Raw genomic sequence first — 20287 nt, forward strand, 5'->3', positions numbered from 1 at the left:
TCCAAATATCTCTGTCTGTGTGGGTTCTGAAGCTTCTTCCAAAATGGTTCCCTCTTAAAGGACTCCAGCAAGCAACCCACCTTGAATAGGTGAAGATACATTTCTAAGGAAACCACGTAATCAAAGCTTTCACCCACAATTTTGGGTGGGTTACATCTCCATGGAAACAACTTAATCAAAAAGATCCCACCCAACAATATTGAATCAGGATTAAAGAAAGACATGGCTTTCTGAGGTACACAACAGTTTCGAACCAGCACAGGAGGTAATCCCAGAAACCAGGAGAGAGGGATCGAATAGAGTGAGATAAATAAAGAAGAAATCAAATATAAGGACTTGTTATTGAACTTATTGTAATTAATTTAAAAGAGGATGTAGCTTTTATCCACAAACTGTCACAGCCAATTGACCAAAAGTTGCCCAGTCATCTAGACTGTGCTTGCCCGTGGTCTGAGCAAGTTTCCATGACTTCTGCTGAAGGTCCTAAAGAAAAATGTATAACTATTTAAGGTAGACACTGGCAGTGTAAGGTGAATTTAAATGGCCTAACATACTTATGGCTGAAATCAGAGATAAGATGTTAGTATATGATGTGGTACCAGAGACATCTGCTACATAAGAAGAGAGTGCCATTGTCATAATAATTATTATTTTAAATTAAAAATTAAATTGCCTCCAAACACAAACAGCTAATTTTGGAATCAATTTATTTCAATGCTCTTAGCCTTTTTCCTTCTCAGAATCAAATTCAGTTTTTGGTCTAGTTAGGATGCAGTAAGAATATTTATTGATTTCCTATTACATGAACTGACTTCATATGATTTGCAGTCTAAGTGGAGAGATAAGAAACCAAGATATACAAATAGGTGAACGATGCAGGATGTAATACTAAAATAAGTGCTGTAAATTCAGAGGAGGTGTGAAATGTTCAGAAAAGGAGAATTTTCTTAACCTTATCCTTACAATATTATATTTTTATTACTATAGGGAGTAGTGTGTTTGATACCCAGAGTGGATCATTTTGTTAACAAACCCCCCCTCCTAAATGACAAAATTATTTTCAGTAAAAATAAGAAAATGAAAGTAGTAATCATAATTGTCAAAGCAAGCAAGCAGTGAAAATTTATTTTGTTGAAAACAATATAAATAAATAAATATTACAAGAAGCAAAAAAAGAATAAAATAAATAAATATTACAGCACACAAAAGGAAAAAATAATGAATTAATAATTTATAATTAATGTGTTTTTAAGGGGAAAAGAGATATATACTTAAATATTGGTCTGATTGTCATTTGTAACATTCTATTTTTTGTCTTTTAAAGTGATTTTATTAAGATAAATTCATACACATATAATCCATCCAAAGTGTACAAACTATGGTTCACAGTGTCATCATTTAGTTTCACATTCATCACCACGATCAATTTTAGAACATTTTCATAACTTCCAAAATAAAATGAACAAAATAGATAAAATAAAAAGAAAAGCCAAAGCATCCTGCAGCTCCTTATTTCCCCTGTTATTTATTTATTTATTGTCTTTACTGTATTACTCATCTGCTCATACACTGGTTAAAGGGAGTATCAGTCACAAGATTTTCACATTCACAAAATCACATGATAAATGCTATATAGTTGTACAATCATCATCAAGAAACAAGTCTACTGGATTCCAATTCAGCATTTTCAGGTATTTCCTTCTAGCTGTTCTAATACACTAAAAATTTAAAAGGAATATCTATGTAATGCATAAGAATAGCTACAGAATGACCTCTTGACTCTATTTGAAATCTCATAGTCTATTTCCATTTCTTTTCCCCCTTTTGGTCAAGAAGGCATTCTGAATTCCATGATGCTAAGGCCAGGTTCATCCCTGGAAGTCATGGACCACATCTGCAGGGAGACTTATACTCCTGGACGTCATGCCCCAGAGGGCAGTGAGTGCCAAATTGGCTTAGATAAAGAGACTGCATCTAAGCAACAAAAGAGGTTCTCTGGGGTGAATCTTAGGCATAGTTATATGTAAGCATAACTTCTCCACTGCAGGAATAAATTTCATAAGAGCAAGCCCCAAGATCAAGAGATTGACTTATTAAAATGGGAGTCTGTAATGCTTGCAAGAATATCAGGAATTCCCCAGGTGGGTAAGTTTAATATTTCCACATTTTTCCCCAGTCCCTCAAGGGGACTTTGCAAATACTATTTTATTTTCTTTCCCAAATACTGTGGGATGTATTGGGGTATAATATTAACCTGTACAGAATAACAAGATCTCTGTTGGTTTGTACCAATTAGTGTGATGCCCCAATTTTTCTAGAAGCCAAGTATAGAATTGCCATATGATCCAGCAATCCCATTACTGGGTATATATTCAGAGGAACTGAAGGCAACAACGCAGACATTTGCACACTGCTGTTTATAGCAGCATTATTCACGATTGCCAAGAGATGGAAACAGTCTTAATGTCCACTAATGGATGAGTGGCTAAACGAGCTGTGGTATTTACAAATGATGGAATATTACACAGCTGCAAGACTGCATAAAGTCATGAAGCACGTGACAATGTGGATGAACTTAAGGGCATTATGCTGAGTGGAATTAGTCAGAAACAAAAGGACAAATATTCTACGGTCTTACTAATATGAGCTAATATCAATGAGTGAACGGTGAGAGATAAAATTAACATAGGTTTTCAGAATATTCAAAGAGGGTAGAGATTGGGCATTTGGTGCTGAAGGAGTACAGAATGTTCAACAGGACTGATTGTAAAGATCTAGAAATGGATAGCACAATAATATCTAATGGTAGCACAATACTGTAAGATCACTGAACAAAGCTGAGTGGGAGTATGGTTGAGGGAGGAGGTGTGGGGCATGAATGACACCAGAAGGAAAGAAAGAGGATGAAGACTGAGACACATAACTTAGCAATACCTAGAGTGGACCATGATGGTGATTAAATGTACAAATATAAGAGGGAAAACAAATGACTGTCAACATTGAAAGGTGTTGAAAATGAGATGGTATACAGGGAAAAATACAATCAAGGCCACCTATGGTCTACAGTTAATAGTAACATTGTAATATGCTTCCATTGAGTGTAACAAAAGCAATTTGCCAAAACTAAGTGTCAATAAGCAGGGGAGGGGTATGGGATTCTTTGTGAAAGAAAAGGAAATGTCCTCATATTAGTTGTGGTGCTGAAGGTATAGCTATGTGATTACAGGGGAAACCATTGATTTTTTACTTAGGTTGAGTTGTATGATGCGTGAATAAAACTGTTTAAAAATGAAAAAATAGAATAAATGTGGCTGCTCTAAGAGCTTACAATCTAGGAACATTTACAATAAGGCTTTTTGAACATTCTGTACTCCTTAATCATTGATTGTCCAATCTCTGCCCATATTCTATCCCCTGATATCCTATGCTTGCAAATTCGATTCTCAGTGTTTCCTCATTATAGTTAGTTTATATTAGTATGGCCTTATGTTATTTGTCCTTTTGTTGCTGGCTTATTGCACTCAATATAATGTCTTCAAGTTTCATTCACCTAGTGCATGACTCACAACTTCATTCCTTCTTTCGCCACTCAGTATTCCTTTGTATGTATACACCACAGTTTGCCCATATGTTCATCAGTCAATGTACCTCAGGCTATCTCCATCCATTGTAAATCATGAATAATGCTGCCATAAATATCTGTGTGCTGTTCATTTCCCTGCTTTCAGTTCTTGCTAGTGTATATCAAATAATGGTGTTGCGGGATCATATGGCAACCTTATACTAAGCCTTCTGTGGAACCACTACACTGCCCTCCAAAGAGAATGTACTGTTTGATAGTAATTTATAATTCTAGTTTTGAGCCTTAACTTACCAATATTTATTAATTAATTCATCAAATTGAACTTCTTCACATATTCATATTCAATAGTACAGTCCAATTTCTCTATCTACTCCTTGTTTATTGAAGAACTGTTTTTATTGATCTTAATTTTGAAGTGTCTTTCTAATGAAAGAACACAGCAAATGGGAAAAATCTTAATACAAAAGACAAGTTTGACAGAGATTCATGAAAGTGCCATTTCACAATAACTTTTGGTCATTGCATGACTCTGATTCTTCAGGAATGATTTTAGTAACTTTCAAATGTCTGTGCAGATGTGAACATAATTAACAGCAATGAATTATATTTGGTTAAAGGGGAAATTTCAGTTTCCATATATGTTACTAGAATAAAATATTTTTAGAAAAAACTTAAAACACAGTCAACCTTATTGTAAATAGTGGACTATAGTTGATAGTAGATTTATAAAAATGTTCTTTCATGAATTATAACAATTTACCACACTAAGATAAGGTGTTAATAATAGGGTTGTTATTATTAACTATCTAATTTAATTTGTTTGGTCAGTTTATTTAAGCAACATAATTACATGGAATGTAGAATATGGAATGAAATCTTGTTATTCTGCACAGGTTAATGTAATACCCCCAATACAACCCAGAGTACTTGGGGCAGAAAATAAAAAATGTATGTGCAAAGTCCCCTTGAGGGACTAGGGGAAAATGTGGAAATATTAAACTCCCCCCCCTCAGGAATTCCTGACATTTTCGCAAGCCATTGGATTCCCAATAGGGAAAAAATTTTAACACAAACAAAACTTCAGTAATCATGTAAAATTATAGAATTGAAATTATGCATGTTTTGTTTCTTCATCAATACAATCTCTTATTACACAAAATAAATAAAATTATTTATTTTAATTTTTAGGGTTTAAATGCAGAAATATGTAGTGACACAGGGATTGGTGATAGAAACAGCATCACAGTGAACTCAAACAATTCTGAACCATTTAGAACTTATTCTGAAAACAGATGTGTAGCTGAGTCTGAGTGTATTAGAGGCTGACTCCAAAGTGACTTTCATGTAAAATAAATGTTTATTTAAGAATAAATTATCAAGATGTGATGATTGGAAGCTTACATTATTATTAGATTTCACCAGTGTAACCATGCAATTTTTTAGAACTTAGACCAACAAAAGATTTGGGGGAGAAGGGTATTTTATCACTGACATTGTTTAGATTTACTGGTACATGGTTATATCTGAACTTTATTCAGTTCTATTGTTGTTTTAAAATTCTCTACACATATTTTATCCCCTCATTGCCTTTATGCAGGGCAGACCACACCACTGCTCCATCCTTGGTACACCAGTGACTTTAGGAGGGTCTCCAGCTTTAACCTATATTATATCCCTATTTATGGAATTCAGACTTAAAAGACCAGTATGGTGGGGCAACCAGGATTTTGCATGAATTGATTTTCAAGTAGTCTGGCAAACAGAAGGAGGCCTTCAAAGCAGCAGGGTGAAAAGAACAAATGGAAAGACAACATGGTATCTGTCCTACAGATTGGCCCCAGCTAGGGGACTTAAATTTGCGCCCCTTAGTCAGAGGTGTTGTAAACAGAAAGGGAATAGGCTATTTTAAGAAATTACTCTGGGAGACCAGGTCACAATCAGCATCACTTGGTTCCTAGTATAATAAAGTCAGAGAAGGGGCATTCTCTTCACTCATTCCTTAAATAGTGCCCCCTGAAGATGCTAACAAAATCCACTATTTGGCACTTAAAGGATTTTTAGCACATTGATATTGGTAACTTTGGGAGCACAAATATAGCACCTTTAGAATAGATAACAGAATTCTCAAGATGGTCTTCAGTAGCAGTGCAGGGCCATCATTCAGTGATTTCATGGGTTGTGAGAGGTCAGGATATTTCACTGAAGGGAGTCTGGCAGGAAAGTATGACATATAGCAGCAAGGAGTACTGGTTATGACCTCACATAAGATATCCCCAGAGACTTCTGAACATAACTGGATGAGATTTGGAGGTGGGAATTGGAGATTTTATATTGGCTTGTGGGAGGATAGATAATAATTATAATAATAACTGCAACAACAACAACAGTGTTCAAAGTACCTAGTTATATGCTAAATTTCTTTTTTTCCATAAAATCATTCCAATCCTGTGAACATTCTTGTACCCCACCTTTAAAATCCCTCTCTTGACACCAAACTCACCTTCAACTACCACCTCATTTCTTTGCTCCCTGTCCCAGCAAAATTCTCAAACTTTTCTACAGCCACTATCCGTTCTTCCTCATCTCCCATTTACTCTTTGATACACTTCCTTCTGGCTTCATTGAAACTACTCCTGTCAATGTCATCCGTGATCTTAATATTACCAAATCCAATGGATGGTTCTTTTTCCTCACTTTACTTGACCTCTCTACAGCAACATTCATTGCTTTTCTTCTTGAATTTTCCTTTCTTATGTCTGTGACATCATCTCCTGATTTTTTCCCCTACCTCCTTGGCTGCTTCTGTTCAGCCTTTTTTGCCAATTCTTCTTGTACTTGACCTCTACGTGTTGTAGTGTCCCCAAGTGAACTTATCCAGTCCCCAAACTGAAAGCCTAAATTTATTTCTGGCCTTAACCTATGTTCAAGATCCTGGGTTCAATATACCTATATTTAATATAAACATGTATCTGACTCTTCCACTTGGACATGTGATAAACCTCTCATACGTAACAGGTCCAAAACTGATCTTCTATTATTCTCTCTCCCACTTCCACTCCACTATGCATTCATGCTTTCTTGGTTTTCTTCATAATAAGAACTCAATAAAAGTTACTTAGAAATAATGAATGAAAAAAATATTTACATTGCTTCATTTCATTCTCACAATAAGTTTATGTGGTGTTTTAGGTGTTATTTTTAGCCCTATCTTGAAAATAAGAAAATTGAAACTAGAGAGTATAACAACTTGCCTAAGATCACAAAGCTTTTAGAGTGTCAGACCCAGGCTTTGAATCTTGGGCTGCTTTTCTCTAAAGCGCAAATGCTTCTCCTGTATGTTATAATGGCATCTATCAAAACAAGGATGCACATTGTAAATGTGGTTGTACTTGTGACCAGAAATTGGTGCAGAATGGAAAAACACAGTTTATAATATTAGTGATAATGATGATGACAATGATAATGTATCATTTATTGAACACCTACCATGTACCAGGCATCATAAGAGGAATTTTCTTTTTTATTAATAAATTTTATTACTTAGAAAACATTTAGATGTACAGAAAAATTAAGCAAATAGTACATAGAAGTCCCATATACCACCCCCCTGAACACATGTCTTCTAGCAATACATTAGTATGGTAAATTGTTATAAGTAATGAACTAATATTGATACATATTATTAACTAAAGTCCACAGTCTATTCATATTTCCTTAATTTTTTTCCTGAGGTCCTTTTTCTATTCCAGGATCCCAACTAAGTTAACAACCTATATTTAGTCATCTTGTCTCTATTGGCGCCTCTTTGGAGTAACGTTTTCTGACATTCCTTTTTTTTTATGATCTTTGACAGTTTTGAGGAGTACTGGTTATATTGGGTAGGTATATCATAGTATTCATCTCTATTAGAACTTGTCTGATGTTTTCCTTATGATTCGACTGGGGTTATGAGTTTTGGGGAGGAAGTTATCAATGTAAAGTGCCATTTTCATCACATCTAATCAGGATTATTATCAACATGACTTATGGCTGTTGATGTTGATTTAATAACCTGGCTGAAATAGCGTTCGATAGATTTTTCCACTGTAAAGCTATGCTTTCCCCTTTCCATAATATATTCTTTGGAGGAAAGTCACTATGAGAAATCCACGCTTAGGAAGATACTCCACTCCTTTAGGGTAGTATATCTATATAATTTATTTTGAATTCTTCTGCATGAGCTATTTGTCTATTACTTCCATTTATTAAATTACTCAATCATTATCTATATTGGTATAAACTCACTGATATTTGTTTTATACTTTGGGTTGCAATCCAATAACTACTGTAATTCATTTTGTTGTTCAAATTGTTCCAGCTTTGGGGCATTGGGAGTTCTTTCAGTTGGCTCCTGTTCCCTTTGACATAATCCATTAATGTTTTGTTTCATTTTGTTTCATTTTGTGTTTTTTCAGTACGTCCTCCCTTTCTGGCACTATAAGATGCTCCAGCTTCATCATACATATTTCCTGCCCCAGTCGTAGTGAGGCAGATTAGATGGAGGAAAAACATCTTGCAAACTGGTGAAAACAGTTGCCCCCCTCCTTGAAACCCAAGGAGGTTGAGCAAAACAGGAGACATTCTGAGGCATGGACCAATCACAATAACCCACTTACAATCCTTAATTTGAATGTTTATTTGAATCATCACCCAGGAAAATAGAGAGAAGACAGGGCTGAAAAAGCACTACAAGAAATAATGGATGAAAACTCCCTGAATTTGACAAAAGACAGAAACTTACATACTCAAGAAGTGGAGAAAATTTGCAACAGGATAAATCCAGAGAAAGCTACACCAAGACATGACATAATCAAATTTATGAAAACTAAAGAAAGAAAAACATCTTAAAGAAGTGAGAGAAACAATACCTTGCCTATAAGGGGAAAGCACTTCAAATGGCAATGTTTCTTACCAGAAATCCATGGAGGACAGAACGAAGTGCCACACCAAGGGTTAGTTCAGAGACTCATTAAGAACCTCCTTCAAGCTTTTTTTTTAGAGCCATAAGAAAGCCACAGCAGAGCCTAACAGAGCCATGAGGCTGTAAGAACCACAGAGTCCATCATCCAGTGACCTTTGGAGATGAAGAAGGAGAATGCCCCCAGAACAGCTTCATGAAACAAGAAGCTGGGAAAGAAAGCTAGCAAACTGTCACCATGTTCATCACATGCCTTCCCACTGGAGAGAGAATGTTGAACCCATTGGCATTTCTTGAATGAAGGGTTGATTACATCTTCAATCAACACAGGAGACTGACCTCAACAATGTGCCGGCCTATGGAATTTGGACTTACCAGCATCCATGAGCAGGTACAGCTTTCTTTCACCAACTTTGGGGGCTCATCTGGGATCTGAGGCTTTGGAGGAGGACCCCTATGGAGGACAAAGGGAAGGCATGCTTGCTGATTGAGCAGTCTCAGACTCTGCCATTGGGGGCTCACTTCCAACAGCCAGAGGGACCCAAGACCAGATGCTTGGGTTCACCAATTGTGAACAAGAAAAGAAGAAGGGAAAATATGCCTCATAATGACCAAGTGACTCTGTGCGTGGACCAATGCACCTTGGCTTGCTGACCCAGAGCCCACCTCTTGAATTTGTTGTCCATCAACACCAGTCTGGCAGTTGGGTCCTCATCAAATTGTGGAAGGAATCCAAACTCCAACCAGTCTGGGAAGGACCCAATCAAGTTCTGTTGACAACTGAGACAGCTTTGTGGATGGCAGAGAAAGGCTGGAATCACTACACCTGAGTGAAAGGACCAGTACCTGAGCTGAACAATAAGTACCCAACAACAATCTGATTCCTAGGGAACAACTCCAGCTTTGGACCCTTTAAAAATTATGTTAAAAGAGACGATAGTTGGGAAGGTAGAACGGTTTTTTGGAATTAGAGTTTGGATTCTGTACTTTAATCTAATATAGTTAAGAGTAACCTGGTCAGACAGTCTTACCAAGGAAGACAGATGAGGGGTTTAAAGCTCAATTAAAAAAATGAAAATAATTATACATGGTATCATGTTCAAAATTTGGGACTCAAGCCCTGTCAAATTGGTAGTGAATGTAACTGAAGGTTTAGAGTCCAAACTATAGTTTGATGCTTGCCAGGTAATAGACTGTGGAGACTTAATGAGCCAATGGCAGTTGAGTGGGGAAAAACAAGTACTTGTGTCCAGAATCAGTAGGGTGTTGTTACTGTTGAGCCTTGCCTTGTCCTTCCTGGGATGATACATGATGGACTACCCAGTTTCAAGGGTGGCCCATGAACATGGGATTAATTTCACAGACCTAGAGGCCATTAAAGGACAAAATAACCTTTTATAAAGGAAACTCCCCACAAAATTGCAGAAGTCTTCAGTGTAACCTGGTAGTGATAACCCTCAAGAAAGCAGACAAACATCTAGCAGGGGGCAGCAGCAGAGATGCAGGAGTAGTTGATAGAATATATGGGATGGAGGTAGATCTCACTGGAAAAGATCCTCTAGGAAGATTCAGGATACAAGTCCTCTCCCTGATACCAATATTGCCCTCTCCAGTTAATTCTTCAATAACACCAAAGGAGACCCAGCTGGAGGTCTCAAAGTTTTCAGGGTGGTCAAGGCAGAATGATCCCAAAGTTTTCAGGGTGGTCAAGGCAGAAAATTTTGAGCAAACCATAGAAATAGAGACAGGGTATAGAGATTCAAATGTCTGGGTGGAATGGATTAAATATAGTCCAGACTCTAAACAAAAGCAACTGTTATGCTTGCACAACAGGCTGACACACTGCCTTTACCATGCCCTTTCTGATAGGTATGAAGAAACACGAAAAGGAATTCAAATGCATGGTACTCCTTTTTCAGAATACTACTCCTGGTGAAAACTATAGTACATTGTACTCTCTTTTCCCTCCAGTCAGGAGCAGAAAAGTCAAGGCCATCTGGCTTCCCATTTTGGCCTAGGAAACCACTCTGTCTCTCTAGTTGGGGAAAAGGGCTCCAGGACCTTGGGACCATGGCCTCATGTACCCAAGTGTGGGATGTGACTGAGGATAGTCCTGGCAATTTCTCCAGTTTAACCATATACTGAGAAGACCTTTGGTGGTATTGTGGAAAGGGCATCCTCCGACCAGAATTACCTAAGAAGTGGAAGGGGACCTGTGCTCTGGTCCAATTAGCCATACCATTCACCCTGGCATTTGAAAAAGAGGAGAAAGTTCTAACCCAAGGAAAAAGAAAGGAAAATCTTACTTGGTTTCTTTGATAAGGGTGCCACAGAGAATCCCAGATGAATGTAAGGCTAAGAATTAAGTAGCTGCAGGATTTGAGTCATCCTTATTGTGGTGGGTCACTACCAACAAAAATGTGGATTGAACAAATTATAATCAGCGAATATTTATCAGTTACACCAAGGATGCATTTAAGGGAATTGTAAAACAGTTGGATGCTACTAGGCAAATGACATGGGAGAATAGGATGGCCCTAGACATGATGCTAGCTGAAAAAGGAGGTATTTGTGTTACGGTCAGGGGAAGTTGTTGTACATTTATCCCCAATAATACAGCCCCAGATGGAACTACATCAAAGCTTTACAAGGCCTAGCAGCCTTATCTGAAGAATTGGTGGATAATTCAGGCATTGATAACCCCTCACAGGATGGTTAGAATGCTGGTTTGGGAAATGGAAAGGGGTGGCACTGTCCGTGTTAACTTCTTTAATCATCGTAGCTGGGGTTCTCACAGCACTTGGGTGTTATCCATGTGCCCAAGTGTTAGTTCAGAGACTCATTGAAGCTGCCTTAAACAAGCAAATGCCTATTCAGTACAGGCAAAGCAATTTGTACCACCGTAAAGACAAAGATCCCTATGATGAAGAGTGTGAAAAGGCTCTTGTCAAGTTCAAAAAGAAAGAGGGGTGATTTGTAAGAATAAAACTACATTTAGCTTTCACACAAGATGGTGCAGGATAGGGCTGCAGGAGAGCTCAAACTGGTCTTGCAGGTAGGGAAAGGAGAGAGCCTCTGACGCAAGCCTAGAATTGGCGCCAAATAGGTAGAAACAAGTTTAGATGACTAATGGCCAGGGTCACTAAACTGTAAAATATAATCAAAAGTGGGAACCTTCAGTGGGAAATTTGAATTACTTAGACTATCCAGATACTCTGTAACCTCTGGAGTATCCAATCAGTGGAGAAACTGGGGAAGGACCTGCATGCTAGGCTTAGGAAATAAAAACAACTGTTTTGGGTGCTCAGAGGACCAGTCACCATTTTTTGGCTGCATGCCCTTAATAAATTCTTTTCTCCTCCAAAAAAAAGAAAGGAAGAAAGAAAGAACCCCCTTAAAGAGGAAGATCCTTATGATAAAGAGTGTGAAAAGGCTCTTATCGAGTTTGAAGAGAGACTAAAATATGAAAACTAAAAGTTCAAAAAGAAAGAGGGGGGATTTGTAAGAATAAAATTAAGTTTGGCTTTCACACAGGATAGTGCAGGCAGGGAAAGGAGAGAGCCTCTGATACAAGCCTAGAATTGGCCTCAAATCCTTAACAGTCAGGGTCAATGAAATGTAAAGAATAATCAAAAGGGGGAATATTCAGTGGAAAGTTTGTTAGACTATTGGATAGGCTGTAAGCTCTGGAGTATCCAATCAGTGGAGAAGCCTGCATGCTAGGCACAGGTATAAGAATGTGGCATTCATGAGGAAGAACAAAGGAATGTCATTACTGCAGGGTGCTGAAAATAAATGGCAATTAATATTTTTAAATGTCACCTTATGTGTGAGACTAAAGCAAAAAATGTTTATGTGGTACAAAATTTATACTTTGACTAGTGCATTTCCTAATATAACTTATGTAGATAGTTCGACTGAACACCATAAGTACTTGGAACCTCAGGTAGGACATGAGATTTTGTTGGTTTGTCCAGAGTGATGCCCCGATGAATCCCAGAGTGATTCGATCAGTGAGTGGAAAAGTATTTGCAAAGCCCCCTTCGGGGAATGGTGAGAATGGGGAGAAATTCAACTTCCCCAAGTTGAATTCTTGATATTCTCACAAGCAGTGTGGACAACCAAAGCTATAGCTGAGCCCCCAGTCTTGGGGTTTGTTCATATGAAACTTAACCCCACAAAGGATAGGTCAAGCCTACTTAAAATTTAGGCCTAAGAGTCACCCCCGAGAGAGCCTCTTTTGTTGCTCAGATGTAGCCTCTCTCTCCAGCCAACACAACAAGCAATCTCACCACCCTCCCCCTGTCTATGTGGGACATGACTCCCAGGGGTGTGGACCTTCCTGGCAATGTGGGACAAAAATCCTAGAATGAGCTGAGACTCAGCATCAAGAGATTGAGAAAAACCCTAGAATGAGCTGGGACTTAGCATCAAGGGATTGAGAAAACCTTGACCAAAGGGGGAACAGTGAAATGAGACAAAGTGTCAATGGCTGAGAGATTCCAAACAGAGTCTAGAGGTTATCCTGGAGGTTATTCTTATGCATTAAGTAGATATCACCTTGTTATTCAAGATGTAATGGAGAGGCTGGAGGGAACTGCCTGAAAATGTAGAGCTGTGTTCCAGTAGCCATGTTTCTTGAGGATGATTGAATAATGATATAGCTTTCACAATGTGACTGTGTCATTGTGAAAACCTTGTGTCTGATGCTTCTTTTATCTACCTTGTCAACAAACGAGTAGAACATATGGAATAAAAATAAATAATAGGGGGAACAAATGCTAAAATAAATTTTGTTTGAAATGCTAGTGATCAATGAAAGCAAGGGGTAAAGGGTAGGGTAGGTATAATCTTTTTTTTTCTTTTCTGTTTTTGTTTTATTTCTTTTTCTGTTGTCTTCTTATTTCTTTTTCTGAATTAATGCAAATGTTCTAAGAAATGATGAATATGCAACTAAGTGATGATATTGTGAATTACTGATTATATATATGTTAATATTTTATTTGGTTTGTTAATTTTTTAAATTAATAACTAAATTTCAAAAATAAAAATAAAAAACAATTAAAAAAATAAAAAAGAATGTGGCATTCTATTGTTTAGAATGTTAGCCACCATTTTTCAGTTGGACGCCCATTCTCGCAAGATAGTAAATAAATTATTATCTTCTCCACCAAAAAAAGAAAAGAGGTGGCACATTTTTCAAGAGCTGAAATAAAAGAACTCTGAATCCAAATCCTATATCAAAAAAAAAAAAATCTTTCAGGTATGAAGGGAAAATCAATACATTGTAACATGGAAAACTAAGCATTTGTCTTGAGCAGACTTGTACCAAAAGAGTGGCTAAAGGAAGACTTCTTAAGAGGAGGGAAGGAAGGAAGTGAAAGAAGTAAACTTGGAACATCAGGAAAGAAAACAGAACATTGTAAATAAAAATGTGAGTAAATATAATAGACATTCTTTCTTCTGTTCAGTTGAGTTTTCTAAATTATGTTTGACTATTAAAGCAAAAATTTATAACTTTGTCTGATGTAGATTTGTTTGATTTTTTTTTTTCAGGTGCATGGTCCAAGAATTGAACCTGGGTCTCCCACAGGGAAGGTGAGCATTATTCCACTGAACCACTGTCTGAGGTAGTCTTAAATGTATGTTTAGAAAATATTTAAGGGAGGGGGAAAGTTTTTATACTTCACCTGAGCAGGTAAAATGGCAACACCAATAGACTGTGATAAATTATGTCTAAATAAGGTAATACCTAGAGCAACTACTGAAAAAGCTATATAAATTAAATTTCCCCATTTGGGAAATTCCTGATATTCTTGCAAGCAGTGGAGACAGGTAATTCAATAGCCTGAGCCCTCAATCTTGGGGTTTGCCCCCATGAAACATTTCTGGAGAGGAGAAGTTATGCCTATTTATAATTATGCCTAGAAGTCACCCCCAGAGAACCTCTTTTGTTGCTCAGATGTGGCCTCTCTTTCTAAGCCAACTCAGCAGGTGAACTCATTGCCCTCCCCTCTATGTGGGACATGATTTCCAGGGGTGTAAATATCCCTGGCAATGTGGAACAGGACTCCCAGGATGAACCAGGACTCGGTATCATGGGATTGAGAAAACCTTCTTTACCTAAAGAGGGAAGAGAGAAATGAGACAAAATAAAATTTCAGTGGCTGAGAGATTTCAAACGGAGTCAGGAGATTATCCTGGAGTATTCTTATGCATTATATATATATCCCTTTTTAGTTTATGGTGTATTAGAGTGGCTAGAGGGAAGTACCTGAATCTGTAGAGCTGTATTATGGTGGCCTTGATTCTTAAAGATGATTGTATAACTCTACAGCTTTTATAAGGCGACTGTGTGATTGTGAAAACCTTGTGTCTGATGCTTCTTTTATCCATGGTATGGATAGATGAGCAAAAAAATTAAGGAAAATGAATAAGTAAATAATAGAGGGGATAAAGTTTTTAAAAAAGGGTAAATTGAAACACTAGTGGTCAATGAGAGGGGGAGTAAAGGTTATGGTATGCATGAATCTTTTCTTTTTTCTTTTTATTTCTTTTCTGGAATGATGCAAATGTCCTGAAAATTATCATGATGATGATACACAGCTATGTCATGATATTGTGAGCCATTGACTGTATTCTGTGGATGGACTGTATGTTTGTGAAGATTTCTCAATAAAAATATATATATTAAAGGTAGTATAAAGAGACACACTTAAAAACACTATAGATCAATGAAAACGGAATTCTAAAATGTTCAAATAACCTACAGTAAATGAAAACAGAGCAATCAGGAAAAAAAGGCAGACTTAAGCCTCTAGCATATCAATAACTATATTAAATATAAATGGACGAAATACTAACTATGCTGATTTGAAATACATATTGCATTTTCTCTACCCCAGCTCTAAAATAAGTGATTTCTTCAAGGAGCCTGTGGTAATTAGATTCCATTGTCAACTTGGCCAGGTGAAGGCACCTAGTTCTGTTGCCGTGGACATGAACCAATGGCACGTGAACCTCATCTGTTGCTGTTTATATCTGCAGTCAGCTAGGAGGCATGCCTGCTGCAATGAATGATGTTTGACTTAATTGGTTGATGCTTAAATGAGAGAGCGCAATATAGCACCGCCCAAGCAGCTCAGCATACCTCATCTCAGCACTCACAGCTCAGCCCAGGCCTTTGGAGATGCAGAAAGGAATCACCCTGCGGAAGGTTGTTGGAACCCAGAGGCCTGGAGAGAAGGCCAGCAGAGATCACCCTGTGCCTTCCCACATAAGAAAGAACCTCAGATGAAAGTCAGCTGCCTTTCCTCTGAAGAACTAATGAAGTAAATCCCCTTTATTAAAAGCCAGTCTGTCTCTGGTGTGTTGCATTCCGGCAGCTATGATGGTTCCTCCTTTGTATGTTTGCAGCAAATAACTTGTTTTGAGTTTTTATAGGTTCAGAGCCAGAAGAGAATTTTGCCATAGGACAGACCATGCTTATAATTAACTTTGAGATTGCATTTGATTGTTACTGAACTGCTTTAAAGTTCTCTGATATTGTTATGGAATGAATGTATTTTGTATATGGGAAAAAACATGTCTTTTTTAGGGTCCAGAGGGTGGAGTGTGCTGGTTTGAAAGGATGTATGGACCCTAGAAAAGCCATGTTTTAACCTAAATCCCATTTTGTAAAGGCAGAATAATCCTTATTCAATATTATATGTTTGAAACTGTAATCGGATCATCTTCCTGGAGATGTGATTTAATCAAGAGTGGTTATTAAGCTGGATTAGGTGACAACATGTCTCCACCAACTTGGGTGGGTCTTGATAAATTTCTGGAGTCCTATGAAAGAGGAAACATTTTGGAGATTGAAAGAGATTTGGAGAGAGCAGAGAATGCTGCAGCACCATGAAGCAGAGAGTACATCAGCCAGTGCTTTGGAAATGAAGAAGGAAAATGCCTCCAGGGGAGCTTCATGAAACAGGAAGCCAGGAGAAGAAGCTAGCAGATGGTGCTGTGTTCACCATGTGCCCTTCCAGATGAGAGAGAAATTCTGACTGTGTTCACCATGCGCCCTTCTACTTGAGAGAGAAACTCTGAACTTTATCGGCCTTCTTGAACAAGATATCTTTCCCTGGATGACTTAGACTGGACATTTCTATAGACTTGTTTTAATTGAGACATTTTCTCAGCCTTAGAACTGTAAACTAGCAACTTATTAAATTCCCCTTTTTAAAAGTCATTCTGTTTGTAGTATATTGCATTCTAGCAGCTAGCAAACTAGAACAGAACCCTAGTTCCTTTTATTGGAGAATGGTATTTAGAAGCCAAAATCTGGGCTTAGGTATGCTCATTCCTATTGGTCTATCACTCCTTTTAGGACCCCTTAGCAATCAGAGCTAGGATATATATGCATACATACTAATCCACATATATACATATTTCTATGTTTAATTTCTGTATCTGTGTATTTGTGCATATATTAAAATAAGCAAGGGTTAATACTGATATCACTTGGTTATATTCAGCATTTCAGGGTTTATTCTTGCCTTGCCTCCTTGCTTATCTTTAGCTTTTGGGCCATGAACATTTGATGTTTCTGCATGGTTTGAGGGTTTTTTGGCAAGTGCACTGGCACTTGGGTTAAAAGGTTATTGAATAGTAAACATACTTTTGAAACTAGAGGTAATGTATTGCTGCCAGGGGATTTAAAGTCTTATCTCCCTTGGAGTTATTTACTGACATTTCAATGGTTTTAAACCTAGGAAACATCATTTTCCCCTTCACCTCTTTCTCTCCTGTAGAGAATCTGTCTACATTTCAGAGTAAAGGACTCACTCTTTCCCTGCAGAGGAGAGGAAGAGCAGGTGTGACAACCATCCTGTATAAGCTCTGAGTCTCATAATTCCAGGGCTGTTCTCTAATGGTGCAGCTCCTGCATGCACAGATGACATGTGACCCTCATCAAGTCACTCCAGTGAGGAACTGGAGCATGAAGAATTGGTGCTGCTAAAATGCTTTACGCATAAATAAAAGATCTGAGCCAAAGACCTTGTGTTTCTTGTCAAGACAAATAAATAAATATATATAAATACAGAAATTTCTGTCTCTGACAGTAAAAAACTGGGTCTGAATTATCTACAATATAGTTTCTTATTTGTTCATATAAAGTAGTTTCAAAATTGCTAACCCCTATCCCTTTGAGAAATAAATGATCACCTAGACCACACTGTTTGGGTATAATTATTTTTGTCATTAGCCTTATGGTATCCAGTCAAACAGTTTCCCAATATTACTTAGGTAAGTTCCTTAGTTTCCCTCTCCCTTCAATGAAGTCATGTCACATATTTGTAATATGATTAGATTAATTTGCTACACTCTACATTCCATGCTGGATTTCCCTGACATACTGATTGATTTTCTTAAATTTGCAGATGGTAACATTCAATGTTTGTGGTTTATAGTTTTATAAGTTTTGGCAAATGCACATACTCATGCATACACTGCCACAGTGTCATAAAGAACAGCTCCAAAAGAAATAAAAAACAGTTTCAATTCTATCACACTAAAGTTTCTCTTGTGTAATCCATTCTCATTGATCCTTTCACTCACCCCGAAACCCTAGCAAGTACTGATCTTTTTTTCATCCATATAGTTTAACATTTTCTGGAATGTTATATAAATGGCTTTTTCACTTAGTAGAATACATTTGAGATAAACCCATGTTTAAGATTACATCATGCTCGGAGAAAGAACCTCTAGGAAACTTCGCGGGGGTGTCTGGAGAACGTCGGCAGTGCGATCACTTAGGAAGGAGAATAAAAGCTGTCAGGGATTAGCAAACTAAAGCAGGAAAGTGGGTTCAGAACCACTTGGAGGCCGGGTGGTAAAAGACGAGGTGCGGGTGGAAAGGAAGGTAGAGTTCAGGGTCAGGAGCGTGACCACGCCTGAAGGTAACCACGCCTGTGAGCCTAAACTCCTCGTGGCCACATTTAAAAACAAAGAGGTACTGGGAATCGAACCTGGGTCTCCGACATGGCAGGCGAAAACTCTGTCTGTTGAGCCATCATGGCCTGCCCCAAAGGATACTTTCGAGAAAAGAATTACTACAGCAGCATACCTACATTTCTTTAATTGTATCAGCTACACGAATGCCATTGCTCCAAATATGCCTTGAACTAATGCTTCTCAATCAAACTGTAAAACGCACACAAATCATCCAAGGGCCTGGTTAAAATGTGGATTCTGATTCAGCAGGTCTGGGAAGAGATCTGAAATGCTGCATTTTTGAACATGCTTCCAGGAGATGCTGATCCTGCTGGTTCATGGACTATATTTTCAGCAGTGAAACCTTAAACTGATTTTGCCATTTGCCAAGCATGTGCTAGTGAAAACCAGAAGCTTCTCGATGGCCTAGCTGATTCACTGAATAGCCATTTCTGGTTGGTCAGAGACTTTGGCAGTGTGCCATTCTCTGTAGATTTTCCTCTGTTTGGTTCATATTAGATATTTAAGTCTGTTCTGCCTCTATAGACTGCAGATAACAAAGAGGATGAGATAGAAAAATATGACCAAAATCACAATCTTATAAATAAGCCCATTTCCTCATAATTTGTAGAGTTGGCAAGAAACCAGAGTTACAGACATCAGAGGTAAAGAAAATTAACCACATTAAATACTTTGTTCCTTTGGTTAAAACATAATGCTTTTAAGAGTTATCCTGCTAAATGATATCAATGTATAGATAAATACCTATAGAAAAAAGTTAATATTATAAATAAAATTAAAAGGAAAAAATGTTGGGGGAAAAAAAAAGATTACATCATGCTCAAATATAGTCAAGAAGCTACTCTGGAGGTACTCTAATGCAAGTGTCAGCTAGACGTTGCTACGTATTATGATTTGCCAAACCCCAACCAAAACCAGCCTGCCAACCCTAAGAATACCAAGGGCTCTATCTGAGAGTTTACAAAGGTTCCATGCACTATGATTACTTTCCAAAGACATGCAGCCTCCAGATGAGTTCCTAGGCCAGATAAGTCCTGAAACCCAGAAGGGCCAGCCTCTCCAGAACATCAGCTAATTCCATCACCCTATCCCATATTATCCACATCCTTTTCCAATATAAAAAAGTTAAAATGGGCAGAGGCCAAATATCCCTAGAGATTGGGAGAAAGATCAAAGAAGATGGGATTACAATAGAGAAGACAGGATTTAATAAATAAGTATGACTGGTGAATCATTATATTGATATTTCTTTTAGTCTCCAGTGTCTTAGAACAGCCACAAGGAAAAACTTAAAGTTGTGGAACTCCAACCCATATCAAACTCTGAAATCTATTCAACAACTAATTGTGATGTTGTGCTTTGAAATTTATTGCTTCTTTGTATATATGTTATTTTTCACAAAAATGTAATTAATGCCACTGAATTAAACACTTAACAGTTAAAATGACAAATTCACTTAGCTAAATACATAGGAGTGAAATTGCTGATAATATGGTAAGCATATGTTTACCTTTATAAGAAACTTCCAATTGTTTTCCAAAATGACTGTACTATTTGCATTCCCACCAGCAATGAGAATACCTGTTGTTCTGGATTCTCATAAGCATTTAGTATTATCAGTCTTAATTTCTCCCTGCAATGATTTATAGTTTTAAGTGTATGAATATTGTAGGTTTTTAAAGTTATCCCTAAATAATTCACTTTTATACTATTGTAAATAATATTGATATTTAAATTCCGTTGACTGG

This window comes from Tamandua tetradactyla, chromosome 2 (genome assembly GCF_023851605.1).
Source record: "Tamandua tetradactyla isolate mTamTet1 chromosome 2, mTamTet1.pri, whole genome shotgun sequence".
Lineage (NCBI taxonomy): Eukaryota > Metazoa > Chordata > Mammalia > Pilosa > Myrmecophagidae > Tamandua > Tamandua tetradactyla.